This window comes from Sciurus vulgaris, assembly GCF_902686455.1.
Source record: "Sciurus vulgaris genome assembly, chromosome: 17".
Classification (NCBI taxonomy): Eukaryota; Metazoa; Chordata; class Mammalia; order Rodentia; family Sciuridae; genus Sciurus; species Sciurus vulgaris.
The window spans coordinates 70,444,665-70,458,390 of NC_136478.1; the positions used below are offsets into that span (position 1 = coordinate 70,444,665).

At 45.9% G+C, this 13,726-nt stretch overlaps 1 protein-coding gene across 3 annotated transcripts in view; it reads left to right on the top strand.

Moving 5' to 3' along the window:
• Positions 1 to 1,576: 1,576 nt before the first annotated feature.
• ZNF331 (zinc finger protein 331) overlaps positions 1,577 to 13,726 on the top strand; it is a 28,476-nt gene continuing 16,326 nt past the window's right edge. The window contains exons 1-2 of one of the 3 annotated variants that reach the window (XM_079118179.1): positions 1,577 to 2,894; positions 3,048 to 3,520. The gene's annotated coding sequence lies outside the window, so the exon portion shown is untranslated. The remainder of the gene's footprint in view (positions 2,895 to 3,047; positions 3,521 to 13,726) is intronic. The other 2 variants (XM_079118180.1, XM_079118181.1) reach the window with 2 other exon arrangements.

Consider the following 13,726-nt stretch of genomic DNA (forward strand, 5'->3'; position numbering starts at 1 on the left):
GTCTTCACATCACCTCCCTCCTTTTTTCAGTTTTTAATTCTTTTTATGTTTTAGTACTGGGGATTGAGCCCAAATGCACGCTACTCCTGAGTCACATTCCCAACCCTTTTTATTTTTTATATGAGACCCTCACTAAGTTGCTGAGGCTGGCCTCAAACTTTGATCCTCCTGCCTCAGCCTCCTGAGCCGCTGGGATTACAGCAGTGTGCCACTACGCCTGTCCTCACATCACCTTCCTCTGACCCTGATTTTGTCATCACACTTTTATCTTCTGCCCTCCTCATCTAATTTTAGTAGTATTTGTGATCTCACTGGGACTGCCAGGATAAGTCTGGATGGTTTATCTTTAGGTTACCTAGTTAGCAACTTATGTTTATCTTCAATCTTAATTCCCTTGCCAAGTGACGTGACATATTCCCAGGTTTGTGAACTAGGATATGGACATCTCTGAGAACAGTCCTTCTGCCTATCACAGGCTTCTCCTTAATGATGAGAAGACAGATCCCCCATAAATCTGTTCTTCCTTCTTTTATATTGTGTATTTTATAATGGTAATAATGGATTTCTACTGAAAAAAAAAAAAAAAAAATTTTAAGGACCCTGAGGAGTTCACAAATGTCAGAATTACCCATAGTAATCCTCTCCAGAGCTAATTACTGCTGTTTTCATGTGTGTGTTTCCAATCCTCACTCCCCTTCTAAGCATGGTTGTGTTTATTTCCAAAGTATAAAATCCTTCTAAGTGATCATGTAAATGAGTCAAAGACTCTCCAGATCTTAGTTTGTAAAAGGAATCCATGCCGGCAATGGGTCATAGTACATAGTACACCTGTGAGCTTGTGTGGGAAAGAGAGCAACAGCGATATTTCTCTTGCTTTGAACACCCTCATGTTCATGCCTTATAGGATAAGAGATACACCATTTGAAGCCAATCCCAAAGCAGCAAATGATCAAGACAGCTTTTCAGAGTTAGGTCATCCAGGATTTTAGTGTTTTTTTTTTTTTTCACAGAACATGATAATTATCGATCTGATGCCTTACAAAAAGAAATTGTAAAAATGGCATTACCATGATTACATTTACAAGGAAAAATTCTAAGATGTATGAAGAATGTTTAAGATGACAATAGTTTACAGAAGTTTCTCCTAAACTGCAGAACACATGATTTAGCCTCTTTCCAATGTTCTCAATTTGGAATTTTCTCATTCTTTGAGCTACATTTTTGATGAAGAATCATGTCCCCGTCTCCCTAGTTGCAGATGGAGAGGAAACATTTCCTCCTTATGTGTCTTAGAATCTGTTTTACTACTGTTGTAAATTAAAAAGAATCTCATGCTTAACAGTCAGGCTTTGAAAGTTGTTTTTATTTAGCATTGGTTAATTAGCAGAATTGGGAAGCATGTACTTTAGCATAAGAGAAATAGACTTGAATTTCTTTCATAAAAATGGATTAAGTAATGTGTGATGTTACTGATCTCAAAGTAGTAGCTAACCTAGGTTAAGTCACACGTTACTGGCCTGAGGATATCACCCAGTAGTAGAGCACGTGTGCCCAGCACACACCAGGCTCTAGGTTCCATCCCCAGAATCAGAAAAAAGGAAAAAAAATTGGGTTTTTTGTACCCTTTATCCAAAATGCTTGGGAAGAGAAATGTTTATGATTTTGGAGTTTTTCAGATTTGGAGGTATTTGTGTAGACTTTTCCTGGGTAACATCTGTAATCCAGACAGGCAGGCACTGCATACCTATAAGCCCACCAACTCTGGAGGCCGGGACAGGAGAAGTCAAAGTTTGAGGCAGCCTGGATAACTGAGTGAGACATGGTCTCAGAATGAAAAATAAAAAGGACTGGAGATGTACTTAGCTCAGTGGTAGAGTGCCCCTGGGTTCAATCCTGAGTACTAAAATTTTTTTTTTTTTTTTTTTTTTAATCTAAAAAATCCTGAGCATTTTGGAATTTTAGTTTTTGGACTAGGGATGACCAACCTCTACTGCATATGTTATGTAGATCTTTTCACATAATAGTTAGGAAATCCATACTTTGTGGTAATCTTAATCCCAGTTTTGCCATTATGGAAACAGGTTGATACCTGTCACTGCTCAGATTCACGTTGGTCATACCACAAAGCCTACGTTCTTAGCTCCCTGGATATCAGCACTCAAGTTAGATGTTTGCAAACACTACAGAGCTACATCCCCAGCCCTGCAGATACATTTTTCTGGAAATAGATGCATTCACCCCACCGTCTTCATTTGTAATCCATGATAAGTCATTTGTCCATTATGAGTATGTCATTGGCAGATAGCGCCTGTGCCTATTTAGCGGACCCTAACCTGCCCTCCGCTGTGCTTGTTTCAAATTCAAAACTCACGCAGTGGGTGGTGCCGCCCGGGCGGCCCGTGGCATCCAGTGTGACTGCGCTGTCTTGCCCTCCAGACGCCACCGGCACCAGGGCCTGGGCGCGCCCCCCGCACTTGCCCATCGCGTGACCCCGCGCCTCTCGGGGCCCCTGCGCTGCGTGCTGGGAGGCTGGTGTTCGGCCCGGTTCCCATAGATACGGCCGGGGTGTCTGAGGACACTGTCCAGCGATCCGCGGCCTCTGGAGATGCGCATGCGCAGGTTGCCGCGGTGGGCCAACGTGTCGGTGGCCGGTCCCGGCCGCGGCCTCTGCGCATGCGCACTAGCGCCGGCTGGTGGCGGGCGCAGTCGTGGGCGGGCGTGACGCGCGCTGCCCGCTGTCCCCGTAACCATGGCACAGGTGCGTGAGTGGGCGTCATCGGTGTCCATGGGAACACGCTAGGTGAGCGGCCGTGCCCGCGACGCAGCCCGCAGCCTGCCTGCTGCCCGCACGCCTGGGCTGACGGCCGCGCTTTGTGGCTTCCACGGCGACACAGGTGTGTGCGGGGCCTTGGGCGCGGGGACGTGGGGCGCGGAGGGAGCGCCCCCCTCGGAGGAGGCCGGGCCGCAGGGGGTGTGACGGGCGGCAGTGTGGCCCGTGCTCAGCCGCCGTTCCGCCCTCACCTAGCGCCCGCGTACCTGCCCCAAAGGTGACGGTCAGGGACACGGAAGGGCTGCGGGGAGCTCAGCGCGGGAGCTGCTGCTTAGCATGCAGGCCTGGGGTTCGATCCCGACACCAAAGAGGAAAAACAATAGAGCAGGGTCGGAGTTGGCAGTCCTGGAGAAGTGTCCTGCCCCGGTGCAGGCTCGCGGGTGACCGGAGGAAGCCCCAGATCCACACTTCCTGCTCTCTCTGCACAGGTGCCTGACTGGGGAGACAGGTGGAGGCTCAGCCCGTGTTTCAGGACAGGTACTAGACCCTGGACCCCAGAGACCTCTGGCCCTCCCGTTTCTGATTGGTTTTATTTACGGCCTGGGGACAACTGTTCCTTCACATGTGTTTTCTAAGGTAACCTGTGATCCAAAAAGCCACGGGTGTCGCTTCATTGTCCTCTCTCTCCTCGGCCAGCTGAGAAAAGCATCGTAAGGCAGAATATCTACACATCTGAAAGTCAAGGTCCAGGTGAGTTTCCTTTTTGTTCCTTAAATGACTTGTGTTTGTATTACTTGTAGGGCTTTTACTTTACTTAGTCCTCAGTGTCCTCCCTAATAGCACCTTATCCCAGTAATTCCTCCCCAGTGGATGTGTCAGGGCCATGCAGTGGCCTCAGTGTATTCTCAGACCAACCCTCTCCAGGGGGTATTCACAAACCCATGGGGAAAATTGTTCAAATCTTCTTGCGAGCGCTGCTTTTCTAAGAAGCTGATGGGATAGAAAAATACCTCCTAGAGGTTAATTTTAGCGCTTTACCTTAGTGTGTGGTTTGAAGAGGAGGGGACTGTTTTTTAAATGGAATCAGCACTAGCTTTCTTTAACATGGGAGTGATGGGTTATTGTAATTATTTATTTTTTAAGCATCGTTGGTGTTTTAAAATTTTTACTTAACTGACAAGTTATAAATATGGTGTTCAACTTGATGGTTTGACGAGTGTACATACTGTGAAATGATTGGCTCAAGGTGATTAGGACATACCTTCCCTTCAAACTCTACTTGGTAATATTCAAATATTCTATACAGTATTATTCCTTATAGTCACCAAACCACACAATAGATTTCCAGAACTTATTTCCCCCGTCCAACTGAAACTTTGTACACTTTAATCTCCCTGTTCTCCATCCCCTCCCAGACTCTAAACCACAGTCCTCCTTTCTGTTTCCATCATTTTTACTTTGGTAGATGTCATATGCTGATCAAGTCATGCCGTATGTGGCTTCTATGACTGGCTTATTTCCTTAAGCATAAATGCCGTCTGGGTGCACCCATCTTGTTGCAAATGACAGGATTTCCTTCTATTCCTTTGTGTGTGTATATCACATTCTTTATCTGTTCACACCATTGATGGACGCTCAGGTCCATTCCTTACTTTGGGTCTTGTCCACAGTCTTGCAGTGTACATGAGAGTGTAGGTGTCTCTTCAACATACTAATTTGAATTCTTTTGAATTGAGTAAAAAAAAAAAAAATAGTGTGATCCTATAGTAGTTCTACCTTTGGCTTTTTTATTGTTTGGTTTTGTTTTTGGTACCGGGGATTGAACCCAGGCTGGCCTCAAACTTGTGATCCTCCTGCCTCAGCTTCCCAAGCCTCTGGGTGACAGGTTTTCCACATGGCACCCAGCTTACTCAGGTTTTGGAGGGCTCTCCATACTGTTTTCGGTAATGACTCTACTAATTTATTTACATTCTCACCAGTACTGTACAGGGGTTCCCTTTTCCTTACACTTCCCTTGCCAACATTTCTTCTCTTTTTATTTTCTTATCTTTATTTTTTTATAAAAGCCATTCTTGTGTAACATCCCATTATGGATTTAATTTTCATTAAGTTATTAGTGATGCTGGATACTTATTCACATACGTGTTAGTCATTTGTGTGAGTTCTTTTGAGAAATGTCCATTCAAAGCCTTCAATCCAATTTTTAATCTGGTATTTTGTTTTCATGCTAATGGGTTATGTTAATTCCTTATATAGTATGACTATTAGAAACTGCTTATCAGATGAATTGCTTGCATATATTTTCTACTAATCTGTACATTTTCTCTCTAATGAATTGGTTTTGGTTTGCTGGGTGTTTTGGATTTTTTTTTTTTTTTTTTTTTTTTCCTTGTGCAAAACTTTTTAATTTCATGCAATTCATTGTTTTTGTTTTTCTATACTTTTGGAATTTCCAAAGACCACTGTCAAGAAGCTTTGCCCCGTGTTCCCTGCTATTCGTTTTACATTTTCAAGTTTTGTGTTTAAGTCTTTTAAGCATTTCAGATTGAATTTTGTATGAGTGAATACTTCTTGAAATATCTAGTTTTCCCAGCACCACTTCTTCAGACTGTTCCCGGTATGCGTGGGTACAAAACCTGTACCTTTGTAGTAGATATCAAGTTCAGGTCGTGTGAAGCCTCCACTTCGTTCTTTTTGCTCGTTCTTATTGCTTTGACTACTTGGAATCTTTTGTGATTCCATGCAAATTTTAGGGAAGAGTGTGTGTGACAGAGAAAGAGAGAGGTGTTGCAGAAGCTGTGGATCACTTTGGTTAATGTGGACATTTCAACAATATTGATTTTTGCAAACCATAAATGAGGAATATCTTCTTTAATTTGTGGTCTCTTCCATTTCTTTTATCCATTTTTATACTTTTCCACATACAGATATTTCAACTCCTACATTAGATTTATTCCTGAGTGGTTTTGTTTGTTTTGGTTTGGTGTTTTTGTATTTTGATACTATTAGGATATTGCTGTCTTGATTCCTTTAATAGTTCATGGTTAGTGTATAGAAATGCTACTGACTTCTCTGTGTTATTTTGTAGTCTGTGCCTTTACTGAATTCATTTATTATTTCTAATAGCTTCTTGGTAGTCTGTAAGGTTTTACAAATATAAGGTCATGTCATTTGCAGAAGACAAATGACAAGGAAGACAGTTTCTTCCTTCCAGTTTGGATGCCTTTTATTTCTTTTTCTTGGCTAATTTCTCTGGCTGATACCTCCAGGACTGTTTTGATTAGAAGTAGTAAGAGTGGGCATCTTTGTCTTGTTCCTGATCCTGAAGGAAGGCTTTCAATGTTGGTCTTAATTACATTGTCATGGTGTGCTTGTGATGGTTAGCCTTACTGTGTTGAGGTGTTTGTTCTTGTTTTTTGGCATCTCTTTAGACGACCATGTGGCTTTTGTCCTTCCTCTGTATCGTTTTCATAGATTGATATATGTTGGACCATACTTGTATCCCTGGGATATACCCTACTTGATCATGGTGAATGATCCTTTTGATGTGCTTGTGAGTTCAGTTTGCTAGTATTTTGGTACTGGGGACTAAACCCACTGAGCTACATTTCAGCTGTTTTGGGGGGCCTCACTAAATTGATAGTGTTGGCCTCAAATTCGAGTTCCTGCTGCCTCAGCCTCCCAAGCTCTGAGATTATGGGCATGTGCCACCACACCCAGATTCTCAGAATATATTAATTTCACTTTTAATTTCTTCCTTGAGCCATTAGTGTTTACGATCATGTTTTTTAATTTCCACGTAATTTAAAATTTTCTAGCATTTTTCCTATTATTGATTTCCAGGATCATACTGCTATAGACAGAAGAGATAATCAATTTAATTTCAGTCTTCTAAGATCAGCTAAGACTTGTTATGTGGCTTCACATATGCTCTGTCTTGGACAAGGTTTTGTGTGCACGCCAAAGAATGTGTATTCTGCTGCTGATGGATGGGATGCCATGCATTGTCTGTTAGTCTGTTTGGTGTGAAGTTTAATTCCAGCCCAAAGTTTCCTGACTGACGTTCTGTCAGGATGCTCTGTTCGTTGTTGGAAGTAGGTCATGGAAGTCCCCTGCTATTGCTGTATTGCCGTCTGCTTCTCCCCCATATTCATTGGTATTTGCTGAATTTATTTAGGTGCTCTGATGACAGGGGTGGCAAATACATTTACAAATTATTATACATTACCTTGATGAATTGATACCGTTACAATCATAGAATGACCTTTGCTTTTTCTACAGGTTTTGATTTAAATTCTATTTTGTCTTATAAACATAGCTACTCCTGCCTGGAATATTCCCCCCGCCCCCCACTTTACTCTCTGTCTGTCCTTAAGGCTAAAGTGTGTTTCTTGCGAGCAACATATTATTGGATTCTTTTTTCTTTTTCCTCTTTTTTGCACTGGGCATCGATTCCCAGGCCTTGCACATGCTAGGTTAGCGCTCTACTACTGAACTAAAATCCCCAGCCACACTGCGATTGGAGAGTGTCATCTGTTTACATTTAAAGTAATTAGTGACCTGCAAGGATCTTCTGCTGCCATTGTGTTCATTGTTTACTAACTGGCTTTTTGGCACCACGGATTGAACTTAGTGGCACTTAACCGCAGCTCCTCACCACCCTTTTTTGTTATTTTTAGGGACAGGGTCTCACTGAGTTGCTTAGGGCCTCGCAAATTGCCAAGCCAGGCTTTGAACTCACGATCCTCCTCTCAGCCTCCAGAGCATCGTTTACTAACTTTCTTTCTTTTTTCCAATCTTGCTGTCGTCCTGTATAATGTGTTCAGTTTTGCTGACAGTATGTTTTGATCTTTTACCTTTTATGTCTCTTCCAGAGACTTTGTTATTTATGGTTGCCATAGGACTCCATAAAGCATCTTTAATAGTTGCAACATTGTAGTTTAAGCTAATAACAACTTAGCATTGGAAAAGAAACAACCTCCACCCATTTCTTCCCCACCCACATTATGTTAAGTCAAATTCCACATCTTCTGGATGGTACAGCCTTTAACAGATGGTGACAGCTGCCTTGCAGCTATCTTCTGATGGGGGGCAGGTATTTTGTTTGTTGCCTCCAGCCTGGCCCCTCCTCCCTCACCCTCCTGAATAGATCATCACTGCGGAACTAGAGTGTTGTGCACTTACCTTTACGAGTGAGTCCTGTTCTTTCCTGTGTTTCACGTTGTTGCTTAATATCCTTTTCTTTCCACTTGAAAACTCTCTAGCATTTCTTATAAAGCAGATTGCAGGGTGATGGACTCCCTCAGCTCTTCTGTGTCCTGAAACGTCATCGTCTTCATTCTGAAGGATGGCTTTGCTGGGAATACTACTCCTGATTGGAAGTTCTTTCCTCTCTGTTTTGCATACATCATTCCACTCCCTCCTGGCTCACAAAGTCTCTGTTGCATTCTCTACTGTTCACCTTACAGCGTTTCCCTCGAATGTGATGAGCCTCCTATCTGTCACCACTATCCAGATTCTTTGTATTTGCCTTTTGATAGTTTGATTATAATGTACTTCAAATATTCTTCTTTGGATCAATCTTGCTTGGAGTTGTTGCAATTTCCTGAACTGGATATCCAAATCCCAGCCAAGATTTGGGAAGTTGCTTTCTGCCTCTTCCTTCCGTCTTTCTCCTTATTTAATGTTAATAATCTGTAATTTTTTATTTTGATAGTGTCTCAGAGGTACTTCATCTTTTTAATTCTTTTTTTTTAATTGGGCAGCAGTCATTCATTAGGTTCCATGGATCTAGGAGCAGGAGTGACAGGTCAGGAGGGCCACTTGAACCCTCCCCTAAGCAACCCTCCTGCCTTGGAGAGGCCACATCTGTGGTCCTCCATTCTGCCCCCCTAGACCCAGCTTTTACCCTAACTTTTCCTTTTCACCTCAAGACTCTCCTTTTGAATCTTCCTTCCTAAGAAAACCCTCTCCCCTTTCCCTTCTCAGGTATGGTTTCTTTTGCTCACCTGTGCAGTTTGCCATGTCCGATCCCAATTTCAGGCATATACATGCCCTCCCAGGTCCCCTTAGTGGTTTTACACCCCCTTTCCAAAAACACCCCATTCCACCTAACAGTTTTTCCTGACATCCTTGTTTTGACAATTGTGATCCTCCCCTTTTAATATTTATCCAATCCCTTAAAATATCTGTATGTCTCCCTCAGTTGTTTGTTTGTTTTTTTTTTTTTTTGGGGGGGGGTGTTTTGTTTTGTTTTGTTGGTACCAGTTATTGATCTCGAGGGCACTTAACCACGGAGCCACAATCCCAACCCTTTTTATTTTTTATTTTGAGACAGGGTCTCACTAAGTTGCTGAGGCTGACTTTGAACCTGTGACCCTCTTGCCTCAGCCTCCTGAGCCACTGGGATTCCAGGCGTGAGCCACCATGCCAGCCCCCCTCGATTCTTGGTTCTGCCTGTGTGCTGCGATTCAGTCTGCCCTCGCACGCCTTCAGTTAGAATTTGTTCTTGCACCCCCAGTAACTACACCGTTCTCATGAATTCCCTGCCCACTTTCAGTAGTTACTTTATTCACTCCTTCATTCACTCAGCAAATAGTTACTGAGTCCTCGCCACGAGCTGAGCTCGGAACTAAGCCAGAAGCCCTCTCCTGACGGTGCGGCTCCTCTGCTGCGCCTTTAAGGCATCCAGACTTCACACACCTGGGCAGTCCTTGCCGCACCGGGCTCGCGCCACGGCACCCACCTCGTGCCACCCCATGAGTGTCCCCTGTCCCATGCAGCTGTTCCTCATGCGTACCCCCTGCAGCAGCCGGCCATCCCCCCAAACACTGGGCCTGTGGCTCTGCCCCGCAGCATCCCAGGAGCCGGCAGAGCACAAGATAGGCCCAGGGGCCCACAAGGCATGGGACCCAGAAGTGGGGCGGGATGCCGGGGTGAGTCAGGGCAAGTGAGAGGGAGCAGCAGGAGGGGAGGGGTCCCGTCTCACTCCAGTCCTGCTTACCACAGCCTGCAGAGCAGTCAGACTCAGACAGGAGGACTTCTGACCAGGTCAACGTAATCAAGCAGTATTCTTCGGATTACTCAATCTTGGAGAAGTTTAGTTATCCAAATCCCTGCCAAAATCAGAAGTGTTGATCCAGTGTTTCTTTACATAGCTTTCTGTTCCTTTCTCTCTTTTCCCTCTTGAACCTCCAAAATTCTCATATGTTCAGTGTCCAATAGGATCATTACGACTTTTTCCCTTTTTCAATTTCCTTTTTTTTTTCTTTTTTGTCCATCTAATTAGCTAATTTCAAATGACCTGTTTACCAATTCTTTCTTCTGCCAATTAGGTTTGCTGCTGGTTTTCTTTTGGTTATTTGAGTTCATCATTATATTCCAGCGACAGCATTTCAGGGTTTTGTTTTTAATGATCTCTATTTCTTCATTAAATTTTTTTCTTCATGTGTTTTTTTGGCTAATGATATATTTTTTGCCGGGGAAAGGGTCCAGGGGCTTGAACCTAGATGCTTACCACTGAGCTATAGCCCCAGCCCCTAAGCCATGTCCCCAGCCCTTTTTGTCTTTTATTTTGAGACAGGTTCTTGCTAAGTTGCTGAGGCTGGCCTTGAACATGTGCTCCTCCTGACTCAGCCTCCCTAGTCTCTGGCATCACAGGTTCATGCCACCTGCCTGGCTCTAATGTTATTTTTTGTTTGAGACAAGGGTATTGCTGTTCACCAGACTGGTCTCAAACTCTAGGGTAAGCAGTCTTCCCGCCTCAGCCCCCAGAGTAGCTGGGACTGCAGGAGGGCACCACTGTGCCCAGCTTGCCAGATTTATTTAGCTATTTCCTGCATTTCACTGAGCTTCTGTGAGGTGATTGTTTTAAATGCTTTTTCAGGTGTCTTTAGGTCTCCATTTGGTGGTGGGGGGGTTGTTTTGTTTTCGTTGTTGTTTTCTTATCCTTTGGCACTGTGGATCGAACCCAAGGGTGCCCGACCACTGTGCTATACCATGAGCCCTTTTCATTCTTCATTTTGAGCCGGGGTCTCCCTCGGTTGCCCAGGCTGGCCTGGGACTTGTGGTCCTCGTGCTCGGCCTCCAGCACCTCTGGGATCCCGGGCATGGTGCCCGCCAGCTCTCTGCTTCTGGGCGCGCAGCTCCAGCTTCATTCCTCTCCCTTGCTGGGCCCACACTTTCCCGCTTCCCCTGATCCTTGCACCTTTGGGGTCTGTGTGCTTGAGGGAGCACACCCCACTTGTGGTCTTTACGGGCTCTTCCGCGCTCTGCTGCCTCTCCCTGGGACTCCAGGCTGAGTGCCTTCGCGGGGCGCAGTGGAGTGGGGATGAGCCAGGTCACTCGGCCACACTGGCTCCACACTGGGGTCCATGCTTGGCAGGCCTTTCTCCAGGTGCTCCGCAGCACACTGGTCCTCTCTGCTCCCAGGTAGACGCATCTGTCTCCATGACCCTTGCCCATTGGGGTGGCACCTGGAAGAGGGTCCTCGCCTGGGTCCACAGGTACAGTCCTGTCACCAAGTAACAGATGGGTGTGGCATCATCCAAGCCCTGGGTGGACAAGAAGTATTGGCATGGACCACAACTGAGTATCCGAAACCAAATGTTAGGGCTGCTTCCAGGTCAGCAGCCGAGACCCAGGCCTTCAGGCCCCTCTCTGGGGCAACAGCAGGTGTTCATCCTGGATGTCCCTGCACAGGTGAGCCTCCTGTGTTACTGTGGCTGAGATGGTCTGGAGCTGATTTCTGTGGCTGCTTTCCAGTACAACAGCATGACTGAGCTCGGCAGGTCAGCCTACAGGGGCACTGACCAGGTCACCTCCCTCAGGGTCCCCCAGCTGGCAGGACCACTCCACGACCACAGCCGAGAGGGGCCAGGTGAGAGAGTCAGGGCCAGCGCTGCGTCTGCCACGGGACCAAGGTCTGCAGACTTGTCGCCACAACCCGACGTTTCCTTGGAAGGCCCCTGAAGCACAGCCACAGGCCCTGGGTCCAGACCCAGGACTCCGTGGGCGTTGTCGTGACTGTAGACAGGGACCTTCCTTTGGGAATCAGTCTGGCCAGCCTCCCTGTGCGTTTTCCTGTGAGCTAGACCGATCTAGGACCCCATTCAAGAGGGACTGGAGCTGAATTGCAGGGAAATCTCAAGATGCGCAGCCAGGACGTGAGGCACTACTGCACCCCACTCTGCCGGAGCCCACCGTCAGGAAGTTTCGGCAGTGGAATCAAGGCCAGAGGGGGATGTGGCAGTCCCCACCCGTCAAGTCTTGGGCTCCATCAGGGTATCACGTATTCCTGCCTGAACTTGTAGGCACCCACAGAGTGCTGTCCAAGGTGGCTGTGGCAGAGTAGTGTGGAAACAGGAAGCAGGGACCCCCAGCCAGCCATTTGCTGATGTCTCTCTCTACTTTTAATGAATTTTACTTGACAGAACACTTTGAGATTGACAGATGTGACAAAGGGAATACCAAGAGCTCCCTACACCAGAGTTCAGAACGTGGGACACGGTGACAATTAACAGCCCACTTTCTACTTGTTGTATTCCCTCGTTCTTACCTGAAGCTCACCTCTTCCAGCATCCCCTCCAGGACAAAGTGTTAATTTTGTCATCAGAGCTCCTTAGATTCCCCGCTGTGACAGTTATTGGGACGTTTCTTTTTTTTTATGTCAACAATACTGAAAAGAGAAGTTATCCTGTATGACAATGCAGGATAATATTATGGATGGTTAATAGTCATAAATGATAGTATTCATGAAAAAAAAATTGGGGGGTGTACCCGCGATAGAACTCAGGGGCACTTGGCCACTGAGCCACACCCCCAGCCCTATTTTGTATTTTATTTAGAGGCAGGGTCTCACTGAGTTGCTTAGCACCTTGCTTTTGCTGAGGCTGGCTTTGAACTCACCATCCTCCTGCCTCAGCTTTCCAAGCTTCTGGGATTACAGGTGTGTGCCACCATGCCTTGCTTGCATGAAAAATTTTAATTATCTGAAATTCTCATTTCATTAGACATTGCAGTTGGAAAAGGAGCGTGGCCAGGTGTGGAAAGTCCATTCCCATCACTGAACACCCTGTCTGTTCTGCGCAACCCCTGGCTCAATCTGCACAGGGAGCAGAGCTACTTTGTTGTCTTCAGGGTCTAATTCAGCTGCTGAGATGTGGTCAAAGAATGTTCATGTTCGGGGAGAAGACTTGTTTGACTCAGTTTTATAGTGTGAGAGCTTGTGTCCATTTCTTTGCTGCTGAAATAAAGTCACCCATTTGGTGGCTTAAAACACCAGTAATCTCCTGGGCATGGTGGCGCACCCCTGTAATCCCAGCAGCTCAGGAGATGAGGTAAGAGGATCACAAATTCAAGACCATCCTGGGCAATTTATCAAGACTCTGTCTCAAAATTTTAAAATAAATGAATAAAAATAGCTAGATATGTAGCTCAGTGACAAAGCACCTCTGGATTCAATCCTCAGTACTGCAAAATTTAATTAATTATTCAAAAAGGGCTGGGGATGTAACTTTGTGATACAGTGCTCGTGGGTTCCATCTCCAACACCACAAAAAAAGATAATTGATTGATTAAAAAAAAAAAAAAAAAAGTTGAACCCAGGGCAACTTAGCAAGCGTCTGTCTCAGAGTGTGTCCCTGCCTTCCCGGCAGCGGCTGCACTGCTTGGCCTCTGCCCCTTCCTCCACCTTCAGCCCCAGCAAAGGCAGGTCCTCCCCTTGTCCTCACATCGCCGCCCACTGGCCACTTTTGTCATCACGTCTTTGTCCGCCTCGCTCTGGCCCCTCAGTGAACTTGAGTAGCCTCCGTGACCCTCCTGGGCCCACCAGGACGATTCTGGATGGTTGCCTGATGAGCAGCTTACACGTGCAGCTTCAGCCTTAGCTCCCTTGCCAGGTGGCATGACGTGTTCCCAGGCTCGTGAGCTGGGGTGTGGGCACCTCCCAGAGCCCTG